Source organism: Acinonyx jubatus, chromosome B2 (assembly GCF_027475565.1).
Source record: "Acinonyx jubatus isolate Ajub_Pintada_27869175 chromosome B2, VMU_Ajub_asm_v1.0, whole genome shotgun sequence".
Taxonomy (NCBI): domain Eukaryota; kingdom Metazoa; phylum Chordata; class Mammalia; order Carnivora; family Felidae; genus Acinonyx; species Acinonyx jubatus.
Genome location: NC_069385.1, coordinates 137,266,439 through 137,291,504, shown reverse-complemented (window position 1 = coordinate 137,291,504; position 25,066 = coordinate 137,266,439). Strand labels below are relative to the sequence as shown.

Here is a 25,066-nt window from a genome sequence, read left to right as displayed (position 1 = left end):
TCTCTCTGCCCCCCCTCTGCTCCCACACGCTCTCTCTCGCAAAATAAATAAACTTTCCTTAAAAAAAAATAAGGGAGTTACTGTAATCTGTCTCCCAATGCAGAATGTTGGCTGCTGGCCCGGGCTGGAACTTTAAGGAAAGTAATAAAGCTTTTGATTCTTCAGTTTAAAAATCAAAAGTCTGAAAGGACAGATATTTTTTCAGAGGGCAAAACAATGATTGAAGTATATTCATACTGAAACTGTGTTTCACTGGTGTGAATGCTGACGGGGTAGGGGTGGAAAAGAATTACAGAGCAGAAACCCCTAGGGCCTCAGGGGAGGCACCTTAGGGGGACCAAAGGGGAAAGATCCTGTAGACAAACTTTACCTACTTTCCGATTTGGGTCAGCACAGCTCTGCTTCACCTTCCTCTGGGATCAGAAGCATAGACGTTAGGGAGTTACTTTGCTTATGCTGAGCTCCCAAAGGATAGTTGAGGGTGGGGGTAATATTAGCTCCTTTCATTTCCTTGGCATGGAACTTGAAGACTTTAAGATTCATGCATTACTCGAGAAGCCTCTCACTGTGACACGCATGAGAATTCTCTACCTGCAAAATAGATTCCCACTTGGACAGAACCTTCTAGTTGTATTTCTCCTCTGAGTTATTGAAACAAATAGATTTTAAGCGTTGGGGCCCCGGCATCCTGTTAGAAGGTCAGAATGGAAACAGCGGGATGTTAGCAATGCTGCTAGAAGAATCAACTGGCAGCCCCCTGGGGAGCCCTGGGTTCTACCTGTTATCCAGCATCCTGCCTGCACATTGTTTTCCTCCTCTCTTGGTATAAAATCAATTCTGGCACTGAGCAGTTTGCTCTCTGTGCCTCATTAGAGTGAAGACATTAAGATTAAGAATGATGTGTTCAGTTTTAGCATTTGGATCGGGTTTTTTTTTCTTTTCTTTTCACCCCCCCCCCCTTTTTTTTTTGGACTACCTGTATAATTTCTGGAACAAGCCCGGCTTTGTTATGCTTCCTTAATCTTACCTCACCTGGCCTAGATAACGTGCATTCCAAATTGAATTGAGAGTTTGCAGTGAGGCCGCTTAGCAACAGGCTCTAACAGCTGGGTCATTTTCTAAGAATCAAAGGACATGGCTTCAGTTTCCAGGTCTGGCTTTGGCCTGCTTGGTGAGAGCTGACATTTAACTTGTCTCAGCCTGTGCTCTTGGGGATGATTAAAGTTGCTGCCTGATTCATAACTTATAGGTGATTACACTTGTGAAGTATTTTGAGGCCCTTTTCTTTCATTCATTTATTCAAACAAACATTTGTTGTTGAATGAATGGTGACTTTGATTTAAAAACACGACAGACATAAAACACTGGCAGCTTGTAGATAGCAATTTTTTTATTTGCTCTCCTAAAGGAATTTCATTACCAAATCCTCGTGAATCTTGAACCTCAAGAAGAATAATCCTTTCCTTTGTTGGGAGTTTTAAATTTAGAATAATCAGACAATAGTGAAGCATTCTGTTCAAAGCATTCCTTTTAGGCTACCCATTTATTATACACTGCTCTTAAGAAGAGATGAATTTGATTAGCGTTGAACATTCAAGTCGGTGTTTTTGCATTGCTAATACCAGGGAGAAATTTTCAAAAAGTTGTGCCTGCCGTTTAATATTATTATATAGTCAACTTTTAATTATCTGTACTGATGGAGTATAATCAGCAATGTGTATACACCAAAATCATTTCCCTTGGCTTTGGGAAGCATGGTATGATGCTTTTATACACCTTCCTTTATGGTTTTGCTCACACTGGTATTACAATTATGTCACATTCCTTGTGCACACGGCTCATCATAGGAAGGAAGAAGGGGTGCCTGGATGGCTCAGTCGTTTAAGCATCGACTTCAGCTCAGGTCACGATCTCACGGTTCCTGGGTTTGAGCCTTGCGTCAGGCTCTATACTGACAGCCCAGAGCCTGGAACCTGCTTCGGATTCTGTGTCTTCCTCTATTTCTGCCCCTCCCTTGCTCGTGCTCTCTCTTTCTCAAAAATAAATAAATGTTAAAAAAAAATAAATAAAGGAGGAAGAAAAAGCCCTATACCAGAGGGTTAGGGAAAGGTCAACTGGAGTTTAAAACATTTATTACAGATAATACACGGAATAAATGATCCCAAGGTTGTTCATTTTGATTATCAAATAGAAAACAACGGCCCTTAATTCACTGCAACTGCATAAGAGAAAAAAGCACAATAAACCATGTACATGATTACCGTGTACCATTATCGTTTCTCCGTTCTGCATTTTGAAATTTTGCAAAAGCAAAAGTACCCAAGTCGCAGCCCAGTAACACTGCAGCAACGACTGCTGTCAGATGTGTGGCCTCCAGACCGTGCTGTACCCACCCCTGGGGTTCCAGATAGGCCTTTCGAGGGGAACAGAAGAGCCGAAGTCTTGACCTATTAACATTTCTAAATAATGTCACTGTTGTGTTAGCTGTTACTGTTTATTACTAAAAATACCTCCTCCCTTTTTATTATTCAGGTTAAGCTTGTTTTTATCGGCAGCAGTTACAGAAGGGAACTTCTAGAGGGTCTGCCTTCTGCTTAATGGTCTTCTGGGTTTCAGAAGTCTTCTCATGGTGAAAATACAGTCTGCAGCAGCCTGCTCTAGAGCCCCTCCCCTCCTACCATTTTTAGCCCTCTCTGTGTGGCTCATTCACCTGAGTGATCGTGAAATTGCTTAGTTCGTGCTTTGCTAGCCAATGATGGCTGGCTCTTCCGTGGGAGATAAGGGAGGATCCCTAAGTGTGAAGGTGCTGATGCATCGGAAAAGGAAACCATCTTCGGCTCCACAGTTTGGGGTGGGGCCAGTCCTCGGTAACTCAGTAGGGAGGTCTCCAGCCCCACTCACCTGGCCTGTGGGTCAGTGGAACCTGGCTGCCATCATTGGGCTTCAGCAAGTTGGAAATTGCACTTGGCATCTTCTCCTGGCTTGCCTGCCTGCCATCTGGTCATAGTTTCACCTGCTCCCACCCTCTTGCAGGTGACGTGGTAGCACAGCTGTTGACATGCACCCCAACACCTCATTGCCCCAGCTGGACACCGAGCAAGGGAGAGCCCTGGGAGGGGTGAGGTGTGGCTCTTTGTGGAAGGCAGCTTCTAAATTCACGTTCTCGCCAGCCAGTCAGCATTGCAAATAAATGTCACCTTGTGGCCACCATATGCCCTGCAGCAGAACCGATCTCACATTCGTGAAACAGATTCCATTACCTGGCCCCAGGTGCCCTTTGCTCCCTGCTGCCCCCGTCTCCATCTCTGCTGACCTTCTCATCACTTCCAAGTCCAGAAGCCAGCTTCCTCCTGTTGTTCTCACTTACGCCCTTGTTCTGACCTGCTCTTTACAAAAGGAGAGAAAAACCAGTGGGCCAATGTCTGCTATGAGTGTGGTTTGGGCCACATGTTATATACACAATTGAACTTTAGCTTGGCATCAGCTTTCTGAGACAGGTGTTTGTCTCCTTTCACAGCTGATGAACTTGGGAGTCAAGCTAATAAGTAACTTCCCTGAAGTTACACAACTGGTAGCAGTAAAACTAAGATTAATACTCAGCTTTGATTCAAAACCTGTTCCCTTTCTCTGTGTGTGTGTGTGTGTGTGTGTTCCTTTTTTTGACTATCTGGATACTTCGCTTCCGAGGTAGCATATTATTCTGAAATTTAAAGAGAAAGAGAATCTTTAAGCCAAAGGAAAGATTCTAATGATAGAGTTTCAGGTATCAGGAAGGTGCTGGAGGGCTGTGATCTTAAAACCATCCCACACTGGCGACCAGCCCCTGCAAGGTGTGACAAGCTATGTTCCATGCATCAAAGCATCATTCTTAATTGACTCTGCTTCTTTTACTTAATCCTAGGCTGCTTGCTTCTATCTCCAGCACAGTTGAGAGCTCCCTTCTCTTTGCCGTGCTGGCCAGAGACGTGTGCTTTTCTGGTTTCCTAATAAAACTTGAACCGAGATCGGGAACCCCAAATATTTTACTCCCAGCCTTCTCGCTCACGGTGGATTCGGCAGCACTCCATTTAGGAGTGTGCGTTCCCTTACATTGAAAACGGCTTCATGTTGTTCATCAGGGGGCCTCGAGAGCCATTCTTCCCCAGGAAACATTTTTCTGCCCTGCTGCCGGAACTGTGACCAGCCGAAGGTGCGGTCCCTACATGCCCAGCAGGCCTAAGGGGCGTGGGTGAGCACATCCGTCTTATACCCCCGAGACGCCCGCCGCTGACGAAGTTCCCTTACTGAGCCCAAAGGAATTTTCCTCCTTCCACCGGAGGTGTTTATAACCTCTAATTTGCTCACCATGCCTCTTGTAGAAAGGAGTAGGAGCTCAAGCCGCTGGCAGCCTGCCACGTTGCCGCTGCCGGCTCGCGTCCCGGAGCGGTGGCGCTCCCGTGTGGGTGCGGGGATGCACGGGGGGCGGGCGGAGGGCCGCCGGGGAGGGAGCGCCGAGGCCCCGCCCTGCGCCGCGCGCCCCGGAGGTGTGCGCCGGGGCCGAGCGGCCAGCCAATCAGGGGGCGGGGCGGGGCAGCCAGGCCGGGAGGGGAGGAGCTGAGACGAGCGAGCGGGTGGGTGGTCCTGCTTGTTGGAACAGCTCCTTTGCAAAGCTCTTGTAATCAGTGCTTAGCCCTCTTGTACTCCGCGCCTGACGGTGAAGGGCATGGCCCTCGCGCGGCAGATGGGTCTCGGGGAAGGGCTCCCCTTTGTGCCGCTGTGGTAACCTCCACCTGATGCTGTGGGCCTGGAATTGCGCTCTGACCTCATTTCCCGTAGGAGTGGAAGGGTTTGGGAGGAGGACTAATTAGGACCTCATTAAGCACTTACCACCAAGTACAATCATTTTCCCGAAAAGGTAACCTAGTCGCGGAATAAAAAGCCAGACACACTTGTAACATAACATCGGAATACAGACTCATTGTAGATGAAAGCTTTTTGTAGTTGTGGAAAATGGTCGCTTTAAGAGCATCTTTATGTATCAGTGTTACAAAGGGATCCTTTATAATTATTTTTTAATGTTTATTTTATTTTTGAGAGAGAAAGAGAGAGCAGGGGACGGGCAGAGAGAGAGAGGGGGGAACAGAGGATTTGAAGCAGGCTCTGTGTTGACAGCAGGCAGCCCCAGCGGGGCTAGAACTCATGGACTGTGAGATCATGACCTGAGGGGAAGACCCACTGCTTAACTGACTGAGCCACCTGGGTGCCCCCAAAGGGATCCTTTAAAATGTAATTTTAGGGGTGGCTGGCTGGCTCAGTCTGTAGAACCTGTGACTCTTGACCTTGGGGTTGTGGGTTCAAGCTCACGCTGGGTGTAGAGATTACCTAAAAATAAAATCTTTAAAAAAATGTGATTTTAATATGTTTGCCCATCTTGAAAGTTGTCTCATAATCTGAGTTTCACCTGAGGTTACAGACACATTCCCCCCCCCCCCCATATTTGTGGACATCCAGCAGCAGATACTAAACGTCAGAATAGGATTGCTTTGTTTACTACACTTGCAGCAGAAAGTAACTGGGAGTTGGAGAGCTTTCTTGACCAAGAAGGAAAGAGTCACTCCTTTAATGCTGCCTGGCCAGGTTCCAGCTTATTGGCCTAAAAAGAGAAGGCACCACCGGTGTGATTGCTATAAGGCCCCTTGGCCTTACCTAATTAAAACAGGGAGAGAATATAATAAGAAGCAAAAGACATCACTGTAGAGGCAAAAAACAAAAACAAAAACAAAAACAAAACAAAACAAAAAAACCAAAAAACCCCAAAAAACCCCCCAAAACCCCCAAAACTCAAGTAGGTGACTTAACAGGCCCTAATAACATGTAGTTATTTGTTTTACTTTTATTATCACATTTAATGTTTCAGAGACATCCACCGTATAGTTGAAGGCCTCGTGCTGCCTGCTCTCAGACATATCCTTCCTTGCTTTTTGAGGCTAACCAGAATGGAGAAAGAACGTGGAAACATGGTAAAGATAATTTAACATTCAGGTAGTGGCTACTACTGATAACAGATGGCTGTGGGGAAGAAAGTCGAAACTATGGACAAGACTATTGGCCAAAAGCTGACTGTATTTCATAGACTTCCGTTCGTGTTAGTTACAGAAGGTAGACTAGTTCCTCTCGCGATTCACTTCAGTGTCTGACATGGAGCTGTCTTGCTCAAACCCCGCCAGGTGTGTTGGCATACTGCAGGGAAAAATCTAGAACTGGCTGGTGTGGAGTTCATACTCTGAGCCAGGACCGAAGGGGTCAGAAGCTTCAAGCTCTGACCTTGGTCTTTTGGAGAAGGAAGAAACCTTTTCCTCTAAGCTTACACCTGTCAAAACCTAGGAACAAAGGTTTAAAAAAAAAATTCCTATTCTAAAATAAAGGCTAATAAGTCTTTTCTTTATCTGTTTTGGTTATCTGTTCCTCTCTAATATTGAAGGAAATAAGGAATTCTCTCAATTTGCCATAGTTTTGTGTATTTTAAGTTTTGTACATGACTTCCTGTTCCAAGTGGGCAGTTTTGGTCCCCGGAACCTAATGTATTTATTCTAAAGCATTCTCTGACACCTGTGGCAGCCATCTTGCTTAAGAATTGAACGGTTGGGATGGGGCACCTGGGTGGCTCAGTTGGTTAAGCATGTGACTTTGGCTCAGGTCATGATCTCCTGGTTTGTGAGTTCAGCCCAGAGCCTGCTTCAGATCCTCTGTCCCTCTCTCTTTCTGCCCCTCCCCTGCACTATCTCACTCTGTCTCAAAAGTAAATAAGCGTTTAAAAAAAAAAAAAAAAAGCAGGGGCAACTGGGTGGCTCAGTTGGTTGAGCATCAGACTTTGGCTCAGGGTATGATCTCACGGTTCGTGGGTTCGAGCCCTGCATCAGGCTCTGTGCTGACAGCTCAGAGCCTGGAGCCTGCTTCAGATTCTGTGTTTCCCTCTCTCTCTGCCCCTGCCCTGCTCACACTCTGTCTGTCTGTCTCTCTCTCTAAAGTAAATAATAAAACATTAAAAAAAAATCTCCTTCTTGATTTTAATATGATGTAACAGTTTAAACAATGATGATGTGCACCTCCAGTAGGAGTGTAGATTGGCACACCTATTTGGGAAGACAGTTTGGCAGCCTTATGTAAGATGCATGTTCACGAACCTTGTGACCCAGCCAGTCCATTCGTAGGCAGTAAGTATCCCCAGAGAAACTTGGCTTATGTGTATTGTTTCCAATGGAAACCTCATTGTTTATAATAGAAAAATTAAAAGTAACACTAGAAACTAAGATATTTTAAAAGCCATCAGTAGAACCATATTGAAACATTCATACAAGGGAATATTATACACCAGTAAAAATGTATAAAGCACAGGTAATTGCAACACCATAGTTAAATATTAGAAACAGCTTTATGTGGGGAAAAATAAAAATACATTAGCCACAGAAGGCTGCATACAGTATGATACACTATAAAACGCCAACACTAAAGTGTATACTTTAGGGAGTGATACATACAAAATGCAGGGTTGTGGTTACCCCTGGAGAAGAGTCAGGAAAAGAGCTTAGAGAAATACCAAAGAGGTATATGTGGCAATCCCAGCAACGTCTTACATAGGACGGTAGACTAATGAACATTCTTTTGTTAATGCTTCATAGATTATATACACATTGCATTCACTCTTTTGTAGGTTTCAAATTGTACATAATGAAAATAGAGAGTTTTTGGATTGAATTCTTTCCCCATTTTTTATTTTTTTTTAAAAATTTTTTTTTCCAACGTTTTTTAATTTATCTTTGGGACAGAGAGAGACAGAGCATGAACAGGGGAGGGGCAGAGAGAGAGGGAGACACAGAATCGGAAACAGGCTCCAGGCCCGACGCGGGGCTCGAACTCACGGACCGCGAGATCGTGACCTGGCTGAAGTCGGACGCCCTACCGACTGCGCCACCCAGGCGCCCCGTCTTTCCCCATTTTTATTGAGCTATAATTGACATACGGTGCTGTATAAGTTTAGGGTATACAGTATTACAGCCTGACTTACGTATATCGTGAAATGATTACCAGAATAAGTTTAGTTAGCACCCATTATCTCATATAGAAAAAAAAAATAAAGAGAAAGAAGAAAACACATTTTTTTTTTACCTGTGAAAAGAACTCAGGATTTACTCTTAACCACTTTCATATATACTACAAGGCAGTGTTACCTATAGTCGCTGTGTTGCATGTTATGTTTCAAAAATACAGATATTGTTAAGGTGATAACGTATAACGTAAGCCAGAATTTTCTCGTATTACTTCTACAGTCTACCTGTCTCATATTATAGTCTCCAGTGTCTTGACATCGCACAGGGGTGGTTAGAAGGTGTGGTCTCGCAGTGAAACCTCTGGGGTCGTTTGTGTGGCCAAGGATATAGAGCAAAGCTGACAATAACCACTAAGTGGAATGCGACAGAGGACACAGAAGCCCCCTCTCCTCCTCTTCCAATGAATGCTTAGAAATTCTTGGGGCGTGGAGGAAGGCGGACCCAGCAAGTAAGCCTGGGTGACCTCTTGGAAAATCTGCATTTACTGTCCCAAGAGTGCCGAATGGTTCCAAATGTGGACAATCAGCTTGGATGGGTTATTACGAGAAACTTGTTCTTTTCCTGCCCACTGTTTTTTTTTTTTTTCCGAGCGGGATGTGGCCTTTCTAGCGAGGTAGGATTCGGCATGTGTGTGATGATGTGATATGTTACGCGGCCAGGCAAACTGTCACAGGCTCAAAGGTTCAGGCTTGCAGCATTAACCGCGGATACGTGAGAAATTGGTCCATGTGGGCGTAAGAATTACGATGAAAATGGAAAATGGAAGCCGGAGCTGTGCTTGAGGACCGAGGTTCTCTGCTGCTGAGACACATCATCGCTGAAGTGCTAGCCAGTTCTGGGGCGGGGGGAGCAGACCTCTCCGGAGAACCTTCAGCTTATTCTTAAGCGGCTGAACAGAATAAGATGTGACAAGCTGGTTTGTGGAGGTTGAACCTTACTCTTGATTTCCATTAAATGAATGTGTGGAATCAATATCCCACGGAACATGTGTCATGGGAACACCCAGAGGCCCCTGGGTGGCTTGATATTTTTCAGACTAATTCTCAGACAGGAATGCAGCGTGGCTATTTTCTGAAATAGTTTCAACATCATTTATGTAATGTCGATGCATCTGGAAGTGAAAATGCTAAGAGTTTCATTTCACTAAAAATGGAAATTTTTTTTTTTTTTCTACTTTAACCTTTAACTTTAGATCACAATTAGTGACCTTTTCGCCAGGGTGTTAAGAGTATCAAAGTGTGTATATTCATTGACACATTGAGCCAGTATCTGCTGAGAGAACTGTGTAGGCTGTTAGGAAAAAATGCAGAGAGATGGTCAGTGACTCTCAGGAGCTCACAGTTGAGAGAGGAAAACATTACATGGCAGGACAAATACGGTCTGTGTGGGAGCATGTCACAGGATAGGTGATGGCAGAGCTAGATCTTAAAGGAAGAGTAACATTTGAACGACTGAGAAGGACATTCCCAACTGAGGCACCGGCATAATAAATAGGGAGGAATTTTGCCTTATGAATTTCCAAGATTTCAGTGGATTTTATGACACGAACATAAGCATCATGATCATGAAGTTAATAGTAAGTTCAGATAAAAATTGTCTAAGTAAAGGGGCACCTTGGTGGCTCAGTTGGTTGAGCATCTAACTCTTGGTTTCAACGCAGGTCATGGTCCCAGGGTTGTGGGATTGAGCTCCACGTTGGGCTCTCCGTGGAACATGGAGCTTGATTAAGACTCTCTCTTTCTCCCTCTGCCCCCTCCCCTGCTTGCTCTCTCTCTCTCTCTCAAATTAAAAAAAAAAAATTATCTAAGTAAATAGAGACTTTTTTTTTTGTTGCTCGTTTGTTTTACCTTTCCATCCTAATTATGTTGCAAAGAACAACTTATCTGCATTATGTTAAAGTGCTCAGTGGTGATGACCGATGAATGGAAGTATAACTCAGTTTAAAAGCAGATTAGTATTCTAGTGGTAAAACAATTAGAAGTTAAGAATTTAGCATTTTTATAATATTTTCCTTCTGTGACTCTTGTACATTTCAAATGATGGTTAAGCCCCAATTAGAAATCTATCTTGCTGTGGGTTTTATCATTTGTCACAGTGATAAAGATGAACTGAGAATAGAAATCTCAAAATGCAATAATGATAGTACCTTATATCTCAAAGAGCATTCAGTATACAAAATACTTTAATATTCATTATTTACATTTGGCCAATATGCAAGAGAATATACTGGTAGCACTTGTAAACAATTCATCCTCACATTATTTATTTTCCAAAAAACTTGCAAAAAACTGCCTTGCCTGTTTTCCCCTCTTCTGCATAGTCTATTTCATTAAATTTCAGCAATTCTAAATCACAATGACACATGAAATGTGTTTGCTATGAAATCAAACGTTTTATGGCATATTCATCAAGCAAATACATAATACAATTTATAAAATCACATTACTCTGTCCAGTAATTAAAAGAAAAGGATGAATCTCTATCTTGTTTTTGCTCTGGGTTTTTTTTTTTTTTTTTTTTAGCAAAAGAAATCATTTACAGTAAGCAATTCTAATTACTTCAGCTAAATGTTTATAGCATTTGAATGATAATATTTGTTTCTGTCATTTAGATTTTATAGATGGGTTTTGTACAGAAAGACTTCTTTTCTGTTGATGCTTTTGTAACTTACACATACATGGCCGATTACTAAAACAATAATTTGTCCTTCAGCGATAGTAAGACTCTTCCTTTTCCTTAGCTTGCTAGATGCAAATTTTAGCCACTTTTATGGTCTTGCCGAGATGCTAATGCTAATTAATGTTTTAATAGGACAAAACGTTGGCCAATAAAACTATTAACTTTTGAAGCATGGATTGTAAATTCAACTTGGTTGCCCTGATGATGACGTTGATAGTGATAATGATTATGCAATTAATATTTATAGAGTGCTTCTAGAATGCTGAGCTCTGTGCTAAACTTTTTACTTACTCCATTCACTTGCCCCAACTGCTCAGTTACAGAAGTGTGTCCCTATGTCCACTTTACAGATGAAGTGATAACCATTGTGTCTCACGGCATTGAATAATAATTAAAATATACTATATTAATAATGTATTTCAGGGGTGCCTGGGTGGCTTAGTCAGTTAAGCATCCAATTTCGGCTCAGATCACGATCTCATGAGTCATGATCTGATTTGCAAGTTCGAGCCCCACATCGGGCTCTGTGCTGACAGCTCAGAGCCTGGAGTCTGCTTGAGATTCTGACTCCACCTCTCTTGGCCCCTCCCCTGTTCATGCTCTGTCTCTCTCTATCTCTCAAAAATAAATAAACCTTAAAATAATAATGATAATAATAATAATATATTTCAAATATTCAACTCTGAAGCTTTACACATATGAAATTTGTACGCGTATATAATAGATATGTGTGTGTGTGTGTGTGTGTGTGTGTGTGTGTGTTTGTTCATTCAACAAATATTGATTTACAGATTGTGTGTTATAGGCTGCTGTGCTAATCTCTGGAGATGGTTGATGAGGTAACACCCCTCCCTTACCTTTAAGGGACTTTCAGTGTATTGGGAGAAGTGGACTCATTTAAGATACAAGTACAAGGAAATGTGACCATTGCCTTGATAGGGAAAGGTCCAGGGTGTTGCAGAAAAATGGGGAAAGAGGGCACTGGCTTCCCAAAGTATTAGAGAGGTCTTCACAGAAAGGAGTCCTGTCTCTGAGACCTGAAGAATGAGTTTAGAAAGATGATGTGCAGAGGGGACAGATGGGACCAGGGTGTGGGCAGGAGCCAGGAGCAAGGCAGGGCTGGTCAGGTCAGGAGGCCACAAGGATTGAGAAGTGCTGAGTGGCCAGGGTGATTGGAGGTGTGACACAGCTGGCCGGGGAGGATCACAAGGAGCCTGGCATGCTGTCCAAAGGAAGGCAGGCCTTCCATTCTGTGTCTTGAAATGCCATCAGCAAATTAATTCAGCAAACACTATTAAGGGGATGTTGTTTTTCTCTCCCTTCCTCCTTCCTTTTCTCATTTATTCATTCAGCAGATTTCTACTGAGTGTCTATAATGTGCCAAGCATGTGTTGAATACAGAGGATAAAAGGATAGACAAGAGTGTACACAGTTTTCCTTTCCTAGAGCTTACTAGTAGGTAGGAGAAACAAGCAATAATCAACAAATCTAGAGAAAAAAAAAGTAAAATTATAAAGGTGACATACAGGAGCACGTGGGTGACTCAGTTGGAGTTGAGCTCGACTCGTGATTTCGGCTCAGGTCACGATCTCATGGTTCGTGGGTTGAAGCTCTGTGCTGACATCGCGGAGCCTGCTTAGGATTTTCTCTCGCTCCTTCTCTCTCTGCCCCTCTCCTGCTCACACACTCTCTCTCTCTCCTTCTCTCAAAATAAATAAAATAAACTTAAAAAAACCCAGCTGACTGGTATATAAAGGGACAGTGCTTCTGTCAAAGCGTGTGGTAGGAGGTAGTGACCTGGCCATGGAGGCCAGAAAGGCTTCTCCGCAAGGAGGAGGGCTGAGCTGAGATCTGAAGGGGAAAAGAATACAAGGTGATCTGAAGAGGGTGACTTGGAGAAAAGAGGAGATCATGTGCAAAGGCCCTGAGGCCTAGGAGAGCAAAGTGCTTTTAGAGAATTAAACGTAAGCTGGAAAAGCTGGAGTGCAGGCTGGAACACGAGGACTGGGCCATACTGGGCCCTGGAGGCCACACTAAGAATCTGGCTCAGTGGAAAGCCACTGCCTTGCTTTAGGCAGGAGAATGGGCTGCAGGGTGGGTGGCAGGAGTAGGGGCAGGGAGACCAGTGCAATAGTCCCGATGAGCTGTGCTGGTTGGTGGCCTAGAACAGCGATGGTGGTATGGGGGGGAGGCAGAAGGGTGTGTGCTGATGGTAGAACCCATGACTGGGTAGTTGCTTATGGGGCATCATTTGGGAGAGGAAGATGTAGCCCATTGCTGAGCTAAGAAAATAGGAGAGGGTAGAATCTGTTGCTTGGATTTCCAGAAAACAGGCTGGGGGGAGTGGGCATCACAAGAAATGGAGGTTTGAAGTTGGTCTTGAAGAATGAGTTGGCATTTTCTAGTCGGCAAGTGGCCTTTGCTAAGCAAAGGTAGCGGCATGCACGAAGCACAGAGGCATAACCAGAATAGTGCAAATAAAACCTGTGTGTATATATACACATGTCCGAAAGGGAAACTCATGTAGGACCCATAAATAACTTTGCTGCTTTCTTGATATGCTCCCATCTATTCTGTGTTGCAATGATTTTAAAACTTGTAGTAGATAGAATCTGTAAGTAGCTAAAAATGTTTTAAGTATTTTTTTTAAACCAACCCATAGGCATATTATAATGTATAGAAATTTCTCTCTTTACTTCCATGACTTGAAGATTGTTTTTGTTTTTGAGAGAGAGAGAGAGCATGAATGTGGGAGGGGCAGAGAGAGAGGGAGACACAGAATCCCAAGCAGGCTCCAGGCTCCGGGCTGTCGGCACAGAGCCCAACGCGGGGCTGGTACTCACAGACCATGAGATCGTGACCTGAGTTGCAGTCGGACGCTTAACCGACTGAGCCACCCAGGCGCCCCGTCTTCCATGTCTTAAATTAGGGATTCACATATGGCTCTTGATTTTATTAATCTGAGATTTTAATTAATCTGAGACAGCTTTTATTAATCTGTCTTCTTTCCAATAAAACGTAGCCAGTTTAGGGAGGACTTTGGATTTTAGGTTTTTCCTTTGTGGTTCAGCATCTGGATTTGGGATTAGATGGCATTTTTAATTTACCGAAATAACTATACATTTGCTCTTGATTGAAATAGGAACATGTTGATTTCAGTTTATCTTGGGAGTTAGAATGGATGGGGCAGCCACGTCCAAGAAGAGTTAGTGATGCTGAGACCTACATAACATACCAGCTCTGGGGAAAATAGGGTGATGATTTGATATTCAATTTTTTTGTGATAAACACAGGAATGTTGATAGCAAGATCAGTTTTGGAGATATGGTATAGCACTGTAATCATAAGCATGGCTTCTGTGAACACCAGTGGCTTAAATCCTAGCTGTAATATCTACTAGCTGCACAAACCGTCAGGTTTCTTGTCAATAACAGAGATAATAATGATTGGTGGCCACTTGGAAGGGTGCCATAGAGTGGGGTAGTGTGCATAACGCCACGAACTTGGGGAGTGTTCAGTGAATGTTAGCGATGACTTTGAATTTTATCACCACTACCGTGCGGCCCCTGAATCATCAACAGACAGACACTTCTCCTTGCAAAAGTGGAAGTCAGGCTCTTACGGTGAAAACAGGTACTGAATTCGCTTCACTTTGTGTCTGGAAGGAATCTTAGGGAACCATCCAATTCAGTCATGGTTCTGACATTTTCTGGAGAACTATTTTTTTGTTTTTTAATTTCTCTGAGGTTTTGGAATCATTAGGGAAGGAAGGGAAGGAGCCACATCATCTTGATGGTGACATCCCCGAGGTTAGAAGATGGGGTGCTGGGTGACAGCGCCTGGCCGGAATCCTCTCATCCCTGGAGATGCGGACCTACTATGGGTCTGCTTGCTGAGTTTTTGACATTTTGCCATAAGAGGTGTGTGGGGGGGGCGGGGGGAGAGATTGTGCACCTGTGTTTCTCTTTTCTGTGACTTCATCTGATGTGAATGAAGGACACAGAGAGCTGCCTAACTCAGTGGGAAATTGTGTTTATAATTACAGGTCTAGGCATTTTCCAGTGACTTTCTCTACTGCCACTGTTGCTACTCAGGCAGAATCTGCGCAGAAAGATCTGCTGGGAAAGAACTGACTGCTTATGTTTCTCCATTGTGATGAAAGCACATGTTACAGGTAAAACCTCCACAATCCGTCCCCCGTAGTAACTATCGCTTAATTGTCAGGCCCCCAAGATGGTGGCGGGGAGGTCTGGCTGTCTGTTCTCAGGGACACGGAAACACACCATGTGAATGTAAAATCTCTGTAGATTCACATAGTCGCCACCTGTTGACTCTTTCTGTGTCTTACAAAAACGGAACCCTCGCTCTTTTGTGGGAGAGAAAACAGCTTCTAATTATTTTGAGATCACTGATTAGGATGGATGGTAAGGCACTGGTAAGAAAGAGGTATTTCTGATGATGGTGTGCATAAATTCAGCTAGAGAGACTACCATTGGATGGTAGTCAGGAACACTACAGTATGTGCTGTTACCTAACCTTTCTGTTCCTCTTAAAAGTGGAATAATGCACGTCTTTTCATACCAACAGATATATATCTACAGCACGATTTTTAGCGTTTATATAGTATTATAATATTATATCGTGTACCGTTGAATACATATCCTAAAGTATATCTAATTGGTCACCGGACATTTAGGGTTTATGGTTTTCTTTTTCGGCTCTTATGCGACCAAGAATGTTCTTATAGCTTTATATTCGTTGCCATTCCTAGTGGCTTCCTTAGGATACTCCCTTACCAGTAAATTTCAGAGCTTAAAAGTGTTCCAAGTATTAAGACCTTTTGATACGTGTTGCCAAATGACTTTCCAATAAAATCATACCAGTTTATATTTCCAGAGGCAGCATATGAAAGTACCTGTTTCCATACAACTTTGCCAGTGCTGAAAATGTTGAAAACAGAGAGTCTTGCCAAATGATGATGAGAAATGGTATTTCCATGTGTTGTTATTTTTTTTTTTTTTGTAGGGAGGCATTGATTTGTAAATTTGTAAGTCATACTATTTTGAAGAACTTTTCTCCCGTGGACAGCAGCATGTTTAAAACTTACCGGTTTTTGACAGTTGAGAAATAATGCTTAAATCAAGACGGCATGGAAGGGTCATACGGAATTTTAAGTTTTCCTCTTCTCTTTGGCCAAATAGTTTTCAACAGCCATGATATCACTGGAGAACAATACTGTTTCAATGGGAAACTTCGTTTTTCCATTCTTGAGAAAAACTAATGAATGGTCCACATTAAACATGGATCAGAAATTAGACTCAAATTAAATACACACACATGTCCAACATTGGGAGCATGACTGAATATAATTATGCTAGCTCCATATGATTCAGAGGTTGTAGATCATGGTAGAAAAGACCGTATGTAGGCTCCAGACTGCTTGGGTTCATAGTCCAGCTTTGCTATTTTGTTGAGGTGTAACGTTGAGCAAGTTACCTTACATCTCGAGTGTCTAAGGTTATAAAATGTAGATAACGATAGCACCCATGCCAGAGGGTGGTGTTGCAACAAAATATATGTGAAATGTTGAAAATGGTTAAAAATCCTGTTTCAAGGGGCTCCTGGGTGGCTCAGTCGGCTAAGTATCTGACTCTTGATCTCAGCTCAGGTCATGACCTCGCGGTTCATGAGATTGAGCCCAGGTCGGCTCTGTGCTGACAGCACAGAGCCTACTTGGGATTCTCTCTCTTCCTCTCTCTCTGCCCCTCCCCAACTCATGCTCTCTCTCTCTCTCAAAATAAAAACGTAAACTTAAAAAAGCCTGTTAGAAAACAATATTTAATGATAGCAGAAAATGGTCATGGTAGAAGTAAAAAGAGAGCAAAATATGACACTTAACCAATAGTGTCATCCAGGCTTATAAAATTATTGGTTTTTTTTCCTCTTTCTTTTCATCCTTCTCTGATATCCTCCCTGCCCCCAAAAAACTTTAGTATATTTCTGAATGGCCTTAATTTGAATTAATGGGGTAATCCCAGTCTCGGAGGAACTGACCGAAAGCTGTAAGCCAGAGACCCATTTACCACGGAGCTGTGACATCCATCCATGTCACCTGGCCGGTGGGACCCTTGGAACAGCCCTTGCGTATGAGAAAGAATGAAATCTGGCCATTTGCAGCAACGTGGATGGAACTGGAGGGTATTATGCTAAGCGAAAGAAGTCAGGTAGAGAAAGACATACTGTATGTTTTCATTCATATGTGGATCCTGAGAAACTTAACAGAAGACCATGGGGGAAGGGAAGGGGAAAAAAAAGTTAGAGAGGGAGGGAGGCAAACCATAAGAGACTCATAAGGACCGAGAACAAACTGAGGGTTGATAGGGAGTGGGGGAGAGGGGGAAATGGGTGATGGGCGTTGAGGAGGGCACCTGTTGGGAGGAGCACTGGGTGCTGCTGTAGGGAAACCAATCTGACAATAAATTATACTTAAAAAAAAAAAAAAGGAACAGCCCTTGCGTGAGACCAGAACCTTCTCCCAGCTGCCGGTTGCCTTGCTTCTGAGCTATAGCAAGCACCTCGCGTCCAGCAGGCGCCTTTGAGCTGCACACGGAGAGTCTCCAACTGTCTGGCTCCGTGCACGACCTCCCAGCCTCATCTCTTTCCCCCTTTAAATAAGCTTCCTTTCCCTAATTCAATGAAAGAGGGGGTAGAACGAGAGACCACCAGCTCTCAGGAAACCTACGCTTCATCCCGCATAAACACAGGAGGGAAAACCGTTGAGTTGTGAGACCCCTCCATCCTTGAGGTGCATCAGACGGTTGAAACATAGAAGTAAAAAGAGGCCAAGGATTATTTGGCGTGAAGGAGACAGACGCCAGGCAACTTGACTGGCTTCGGCGAATACGTTTCACCGCCTATCCTTGCGGCTCCTGTGTGTGCAGACGTCACCTTTGCTTTGGCCCACGTGGGCAGTCTTAATTTGAGCAGCTCTGTCGTTTTCAATAGAAGGAGGACCATCTGAATTCCGAATAAGGAGAGTCTAGCTTAAGAAGTCCTCTTTAATGGCTCACAAATTCTCCTCCCATAGATGATGATAAGAGTGAAGAAGAGAGTTAAACTTGCATTTATACACAGACATATGGCATCTCGACAAAATTAGTAAGTTCGCAAAGGGAGAGAGGACAACAATTGTGTCGGTAAATATAGGTCAGGAAAAGAATTCATAATGTCCTGCCAGACTCCAGGGAGGCGCTTCATGAGTGTAGGTAGGACGGCTGCACGTTCACGGTGGTGAGAACGGCAATGAGGTAAACATATGGAGCGTTTGGTATTTGGACAGCGCTCCCGTTCCTCCTAAACTACAGAATCAACAGGGACTCAAACAGAGAGAAGGAAACAGTTCTTCTGCCGGTGTGCACAAGTGCAGGCCTGTGGATCGCCAAGGGCTTACCAGAATGGCTGTCTCTAGGGAGGCAGATGAGCGGGGGGATGTTTAACCACATGTAACTGTGCCATAGCCTCACCCCTGTGGTCCCGCCATTTTTGATGGTCTCCATAACCACACCATGTTTGCAGTCACATAGAAAACCTATCTGCAAGGCCAGGCCAAATCGCCATTGCAAACTCCATTCGTACGGTCCCCCCAGGGCCTGTGGGGTGCCTCGGGGCTCTGCCAGTGTGGAGCGACAGCACAGTTTTTGAATCGCAAGAAACCGAGACGATGTCTTTGACTTCTAACCCCATTCAGTCGTGTATCACTCATGACTAATTCATGTATCACTCATTGCTAATTTATTCATTAGCAAATACCTCTTTGGGGAGGGCCGGTATGAACGAGTAAGGTTCTAAGCTTTGGGGATATGGAATGGAACAGACAGCCATGAGGCCTGCCCGAAGGGAGTTCACATTTCTAAGGGGGGGACAGTCGAGAGCATCATAACCTAGTGTGAGTGAACACAGAGCTGAACTGGGCCATTCTCAAAGAAAGCGTAGAGTGCATCTGAAATGAGAGAAACCAGTGGAGAAAGACCCATTGATCCGGAAGGCAGAAAGAACCAGAAAGCAGTCAGCAACTGGCAGTGAGGTTGTGGTTATGGACAGTGGGGCCAGATTGGGAAGGAAGATGGTGAGGAGAGGAGGCAGCTCTAGAACCCTGCTTGAGTGCCCACGGTCAGGGCCAGCGAAATTCAGGCAACGATTGACCCCTTAGGGTAGGTAGTCTAAATAGCGCCCGCTAGTGGCAAACCATGTTGTAAGCAGTTGTGAAACGGATGTGCCTTAGTCTGTGACTGTATAAACCTGTCAGACGGCAGAGTGGCTGGCTCCTGCTATATGGCGGAACTTTCTTTGTTCAGCCACCACCCCAAGGAAGAATGGTTGCCTTACCCGCACCTGCTTACCTTACTCTAACTTTGACTAACCACCTCCTTTTTCTTGCCGTATCCACCATAATTCATGTTACAGGGTGAGATTGAGTATATAATGAACTCTACCTTCTGCGCACAAGCATAATTAACTTCACGTTATTAACTTTAAACAGATTTAAATTCCACATCAGTTGTCCTACCTTGGCCTCCCCAGGACCTGGTGCTCTTCCCCTCTGCTTGTTTGTGGGATTATGGTTCTTCTTACCTTCTTCCCTCCATTCTTGGGTGCTTTTGTGGTCTCTTAAGAAATAAAATCCACTCAGAGATTTCTTGTGTCTTCTTTGGCCCGCAACATGGCTTTGGTAATGGCTACATTTCTAGCTTTGGGTTGACTATCATGGGGGGTGGGGGAGGCTTTTTCTCTATTTTGTCTTTCCCGGGTCAACTGCTGTCTTCTGGGGCTCTACCTTACACTTTACCTCAAAGCTTTTTCTTTCTCTGACAAGCCCAATTCAATTGTTTATCCCACGCCCCAACCCAACCCACCCAGCCACCCCACACAGGCATATACTGTGCATTCTGGGTTTCGTAATGCACATTTCCATGGTTAAGAAAACCCTATTGATAGTCATTAAATATTTACAATAGAGATCTCCTCAACACTTATCTTTCAGCATAAATATGTTCTTCCCTTTTCCACTCCAGTTCCTGAAAAAAAAGCCTCCATAATTCATAGCCAGTTTGGGGGAAGGTATTATTTTGAAACACTTAATGATGTGTTTCATGGCAAAATGAAAAACGTAGAGACAAAGACTCAAGAGTACATAGTGTTTTAGATGTAGGCATAGCTTTTCAAAACGATTTTGGAGTATATTAGAGTTTCTGAAACAATTTACCAGACTTCTGTATAAAGCACTTTATCCTTTGAAAGCCTTATAATAATGTGATTTACTGTGTCAGTGTGCAATCACATAGTTCTTTTACCTCATGAAATAAGGTAGAATATTGTGTCATCTGACGGAGTAAAACACGTTAGAAAATGGTTGACACCAAAGCCCGCCATGTTGTCTTTTGGGACCCTCAGGTGAAATGCTGCAGGATTCCCTTCCCTCTGATACACGATGCTGCTCTCCATATTGTTGGCAAACTGTTATGTCCCACGTGTAAGCAATGAATAGTAGAAATCTCAAAGTGTCAGTATTCTGGGGTACTTTTCAGAGTACTGTCTTTTTTTTTTTTCCTCTTAGAGTTTATCAAATGAGATGAAGCATTTAGATATGTTTTCTAAATTCTAGAATGTTCACTATCACAGCTTCTGATGTTGCAGGATTTGGAGGTGGAAGGAGGCATGAAGATTCCCCTAGTCCCCTTTCCTCCCTGACTCAAGACCCCCTCCAAATCCTAATGCCTTTCATTTTGCCCGTGTCCAAACAGTGAACCATTGACTATTGAAAGAACCATTATTATTGTAAGATTTGGAAATTATAGAGCTTCTTGGGAGTGATGTACTTTTTTGTTTGAGTTAGTAATAAACAACAGACTCATGCCCCTATGTACCAAGCAGTATCTAGAAAGGTCATCTCTTTAGATTAAATGAGCAATGTATCAATGACATTTATTTAGGTTTTCATAAATGTTTTAGTAAAATTTGGGAAGGTAGTTTTTATGACTTGGCAGCTATATGTGGTCCCTCCTGTTTTCTCTTCAAAAAGACTGTCTTCTCTCTCCCCCATTTTTCTTTTCTTTAAAGTGAGGACAGCACATCCCTGTGAAGATTATATACATACAAACCTTTCCACATTTCCTGGCCCGGAACTATTTACTGCTACTATTTCTACTCTGTTTCTCCCTCTGTTTTACACTCTGGGTTCTTGCTGGTAGAGATCAACTTTGATCCTGAGTCTCTGAAACAAATAAATGTTAACCAAACAGAGTAAGAAATTTAGTGCTGATATCCCAAGCTTTAGAAACCGGGGCTGTCTTTGGTCCCACGGGCAGAGATGTGATCCTCCGAGTGTGTCTGTGGATGAACCTAAGTCCAGTTAGAACGTCCTTGGCCTTGGGACCGGAAGGACTTTGAACAAAGTACCCACTTACTCTGTGCCTCCCAGTTTTATATCTGGTTTTATATCTGTAACGTGAATGGGTTACTCTCTGAGGCTTCTTCCTCCCTTCTAAAAATGATCATCTTACATTCCAGATGTTTTAAGGCTTTGAAGACCCTGTAGAAAAGAACCTGTAAGTCATTGTGTATATCTTTTATGTCTTAGTGCACTTGAATATGTGCCTCAAGTGTTTTCTGGTGTGTTCCCCCTCCTTGCTCAGGGAGAGCTGATAACCTGCTCCTCCACTGATGACGGCAAGACAGAATAAAACCAAGCACCCCCTTTCCTACACAAAGGCACCCCCCCCCCCAGATGCTTAACCCCTTAAGCTAGTGTTCAGACGGCACAGCGGGACATCACTTACCACTGAAATACAGCCATCTCTGGAATGAATTTTGGCAGCTGAGTAATAGTCAGGCTGCGGCACTTATATGACAGTTTGGGGAAGGGAGTGAGACAGAAATAGCAGATTCCAAAATAATCCAATTAAAACAGCAGGAAAGTGGAGTTGGGTGGCAAGAAGGGAGGGGTGGTACGCCCGGAATCCGAGCATCACTGCGGTCGAGACAGCGCGGACCGTAGCACCGGAAGCGCTGTGCTGACCTCAGTGAAGAATTTCCTACACGCACACCGAAGAGGGGTCTTGTCCGGTGTCCCATTAAGCTGTCGTGTCGGGATTTTCTGGCTCTCTTTTCCTAGTGGTCTAATTATCAGGCTGTGTTGGCACGTAAATAGATCTGTCTGCTTAGAACTACTTTTGCCTCCCGTGTAGGATTATATCATGTTCAGTATTTATGACATCAGAACGAACTATGCTGAGAAGCCCTTCCGTTAAGGCACCTTTTGAATGGCTCAGGAAGGGTCAACTGGCAGGACCAGACAACCCTTCTGTTTAGTTCAAGGGTCTTTATAACAACAGTGGCCGGGAAGGAAAATTCAAGAAATGTGCATGATACACAAAGGCAGGTGAATAAAAATGTAGAGCTCTTTAGATTTTCTGGGGTGGAAGTAACCTTTCTGAGAACTATTAGAGTAAGAACATGGGAGTAGCAGTGGTCAAATTGAAAAATACTGGGCAGTGTGTGCAAGGATAATAATAATTTAAAAAGCAAAGGTTTGTCAACCCAGAAATAATCAGATCATTAGATAATAGGACCTCGGGTCTCTCAAAAGGATAATAGTAATGTAAAAAGCAAAGGTTTGTCAACCCAGAAATAATCAGATCATTAGATAATAGGACCTCAGATCTCTCAAAAGGGAGGTTCTGGGGGATAAAGGAAGCAGGTGTTAAAGGAACGTGGGCATTTTAATTTAACCAGAAAAGAGAGACCTTTAAAAAGAAATATAGGAGCTACACGATGATGCCTTGTGGGTTCAAGGCCCGTGTCGGGCTCCACGCTGCTGGTGTGGAGCCTGCTTGGGATTCTTGCTCTCTCCTCTCTCTGCCCCTTACCCACTCGTGCTTTCTCTCTCTCAAAATAAATAAACTTTATAAAAAATTAAAAAAATAAAAAGAAAAATAGGACTTAAAGGATTAGTTTCATTTCGAAACAAATACAGTCTTTAGGCAATGAGCAGAGTATATAAAAATGGAACCAATGAATTCAAGGACAATTAAATAAAATTCATGCCTTGGGAAAAAAAAAAGGTTTTGCATCAGAAATTCTGGTTTTGAAATTCAGTTGTGCAACTTATTAACTCTGTGACCACAGGGAAATCACTTAAAATCAGAGGGATTTTTTTTTTTTTTTTTTTGGTAATCTATGAAATGGAGATAATTGTATCTAACGGGGTATGGTCAAGATCAAGTGAGGTGGTACATAGAAAATGTTTTGTGAAAAAAAAAAAGAAAAAAAAAAGAGAAAATGTTTTGTGAACTCTGAAGCCCTCCCCGTGCTATGACAGTAAATGTGCTCTGTGCTGACAGTGTGGAGAAGGCTCTGGGGGCCTGATCCCCTGGGAGAATAACCCTTGAGAGCCAGTCACGGACAGGCAGATTTTATTGTGTAAAAATTTAAATATATTCATGAATTATATTTTCTGCTCCTCATTTTTCTGGCCCAGAAATTCTTCTGTGTCTATGGGATTTTTCCAAGAATTTCCCAGTGAGTTCCGTAAGAGAGCCATCCACTCTCCACTGAGCTTTTCCACCGTGTGATTGTACCGTAAATGTTTTCTCTGAGGAAACCTCGAATGACAGAGTAAAGAGAAAGAATTCTGGGCACCTGGGTGGCCCAGTCAGTTGAGCGTCTGACTTCGGCTCAGGTCGTGATCTCACCGTTTGTGAGTTCGAGCCCCGCGTCGGGCTCCGTGCTGACAGCTCAGAGTCTGGAGGCTGCTTCGGATTCCGTGTCTCCCTCTCTCTCTGTCCTCCCCCACTCATACTCTGTCTCTCTCTCAAAAATAAATGAAGGTTACCAAAAAAAAAATTAAAAAAAAAATAGTCCCCATTGCGGGAGGTCCAGGTAGAGACGGGAATGGGGTCGGTGGGCTAACTACAAGAGGAAGATAAGTAGGACGCTGAAGGATGAAGGCTGGAAACGGAGAAGGTTAGGCTGGGTAAATCCCTGCAGAGTGTGGGCTGACGTGCCGAACTTTCCTTTATGCCGCCAGCAGCCCATCTGTCTTCATTGGTTTCTGTGTCTTCATCACAGACTCCATGAAGTGTCTTCTTGGCTTTCCTTTTCTTTTTCTTTTTTTTTTTTTTAGCTTTTTATCTTAATCCCCTCCCAAAGGTAACAGAAGGAAGACCACTGGACCTGGATGCTGTTTGTGTGTGACATGCGTGGCAGGCAGGGGAGCAAGCTCGATTTCTGAGTGGATGTGAGCGCGGGGATCCGTCTGTATGCATCTGAGCGTATTTGTGTGTGCATCCGTGAATATGCGTGCATTTGTGGGGATAGCCACAGACACAACACACGTGCGCCTCTGTTCTGTACATCCTAACATGGAGAGGACACGTTGACGATAATGAGAAAGGGTGACAGGAAACCGTGAAAGTAAAATGCCTTCCGGCAGCCTTTACTGTTGCAACCCAAGTGCACGATGCAACTAACATTGGGTGTGCGGGGAGAGTCTTTGCCTGTTCATCATTTAGAACAATAGTAGGAGTCACATATTAACAGGTTTAAGTGTCAGTAAGTGTCGAAAGATACAAATTCTGTATTGTTGGCAGCTCTTGGAATACCGGCCGGGTATTTTCGTATTGTAGCCCTGCTGGCTTGGAGTTCAAAATGCTTTGGATGAAGAATGTTACAGAGTGTGCTCTCTGCGGCAGAAAACGTGCCCTGATTGTTTGTTTATTATTCCCGAGGACATTTGCAGGTCTGAACTATCACACGCAGAAAAGAAGCGCTTTGTTCGGGAAATACAGGAGGAGCGGCACGAGAAAATTGAATTAAGCGAAGAAACTTCGGGAGCCCATCTTTGATCGATGGTGCTTCTTACGTATTCTTCGTGATTCCCTGTGAAGGCATAAAAACTATGAAATTGGATTTGGAAACTGGATTAAGACAAATGGCTCCTCAGACTTTTTTACTTTAGCTCTTTCCAATTTTCCTAGGAAAGCACATAGTCGCTATATAAAGAGTCTGTGTTTACTACATTAAATCTTCCTAAAAAGCGTGCCCTTGAGGCTTGATTTTAAGAATTAGTCTAGAAGATGCAGGGGCAGCCTACACCTGCTAACTGTGTTACAGTATTTGTCTTTAGATATTTTACGTGCACACTTGCTTTTATAGAGTGAGCAGAATACTGCTTTTCTTTCTCTTTTTTTCTTTTTTTTTAATGCTTATTTTTGAGAGAGAGCGAGCATGCGAGTGAGTGAGCC

The 25,066-nt window shown here is 43.5% G+C and overlaps 1 protein-coding gene across 18 annotated transcripts in view; it reads left to right on the top strand.

The window, feature by feature from the left end:
- Positions 1–25,066, top strand: part of ATXN1 (ataxin 1) — a 415,717-nt gene that overhangs the window by 145,850 nt on the left and 244,801 nt on the right. For 16 of the 18 annotated variants that reach the window (XR_008298749.1, XR_008298751.1, XR_008298750.1 and 13 more), the window contains one exon: positions 14,812–14,940. The exons of the other annotated variants lie outside the window; for them this stretch is intronic. The gene's annotated coding sequence lies outside the window, so the exon portion shown is untranslated. The remainder of the gene's footprint in view (positions 1–14,811; positions 14,941–25,066) is intronic. 18 annotated transcript variants of the gene reach the window in all.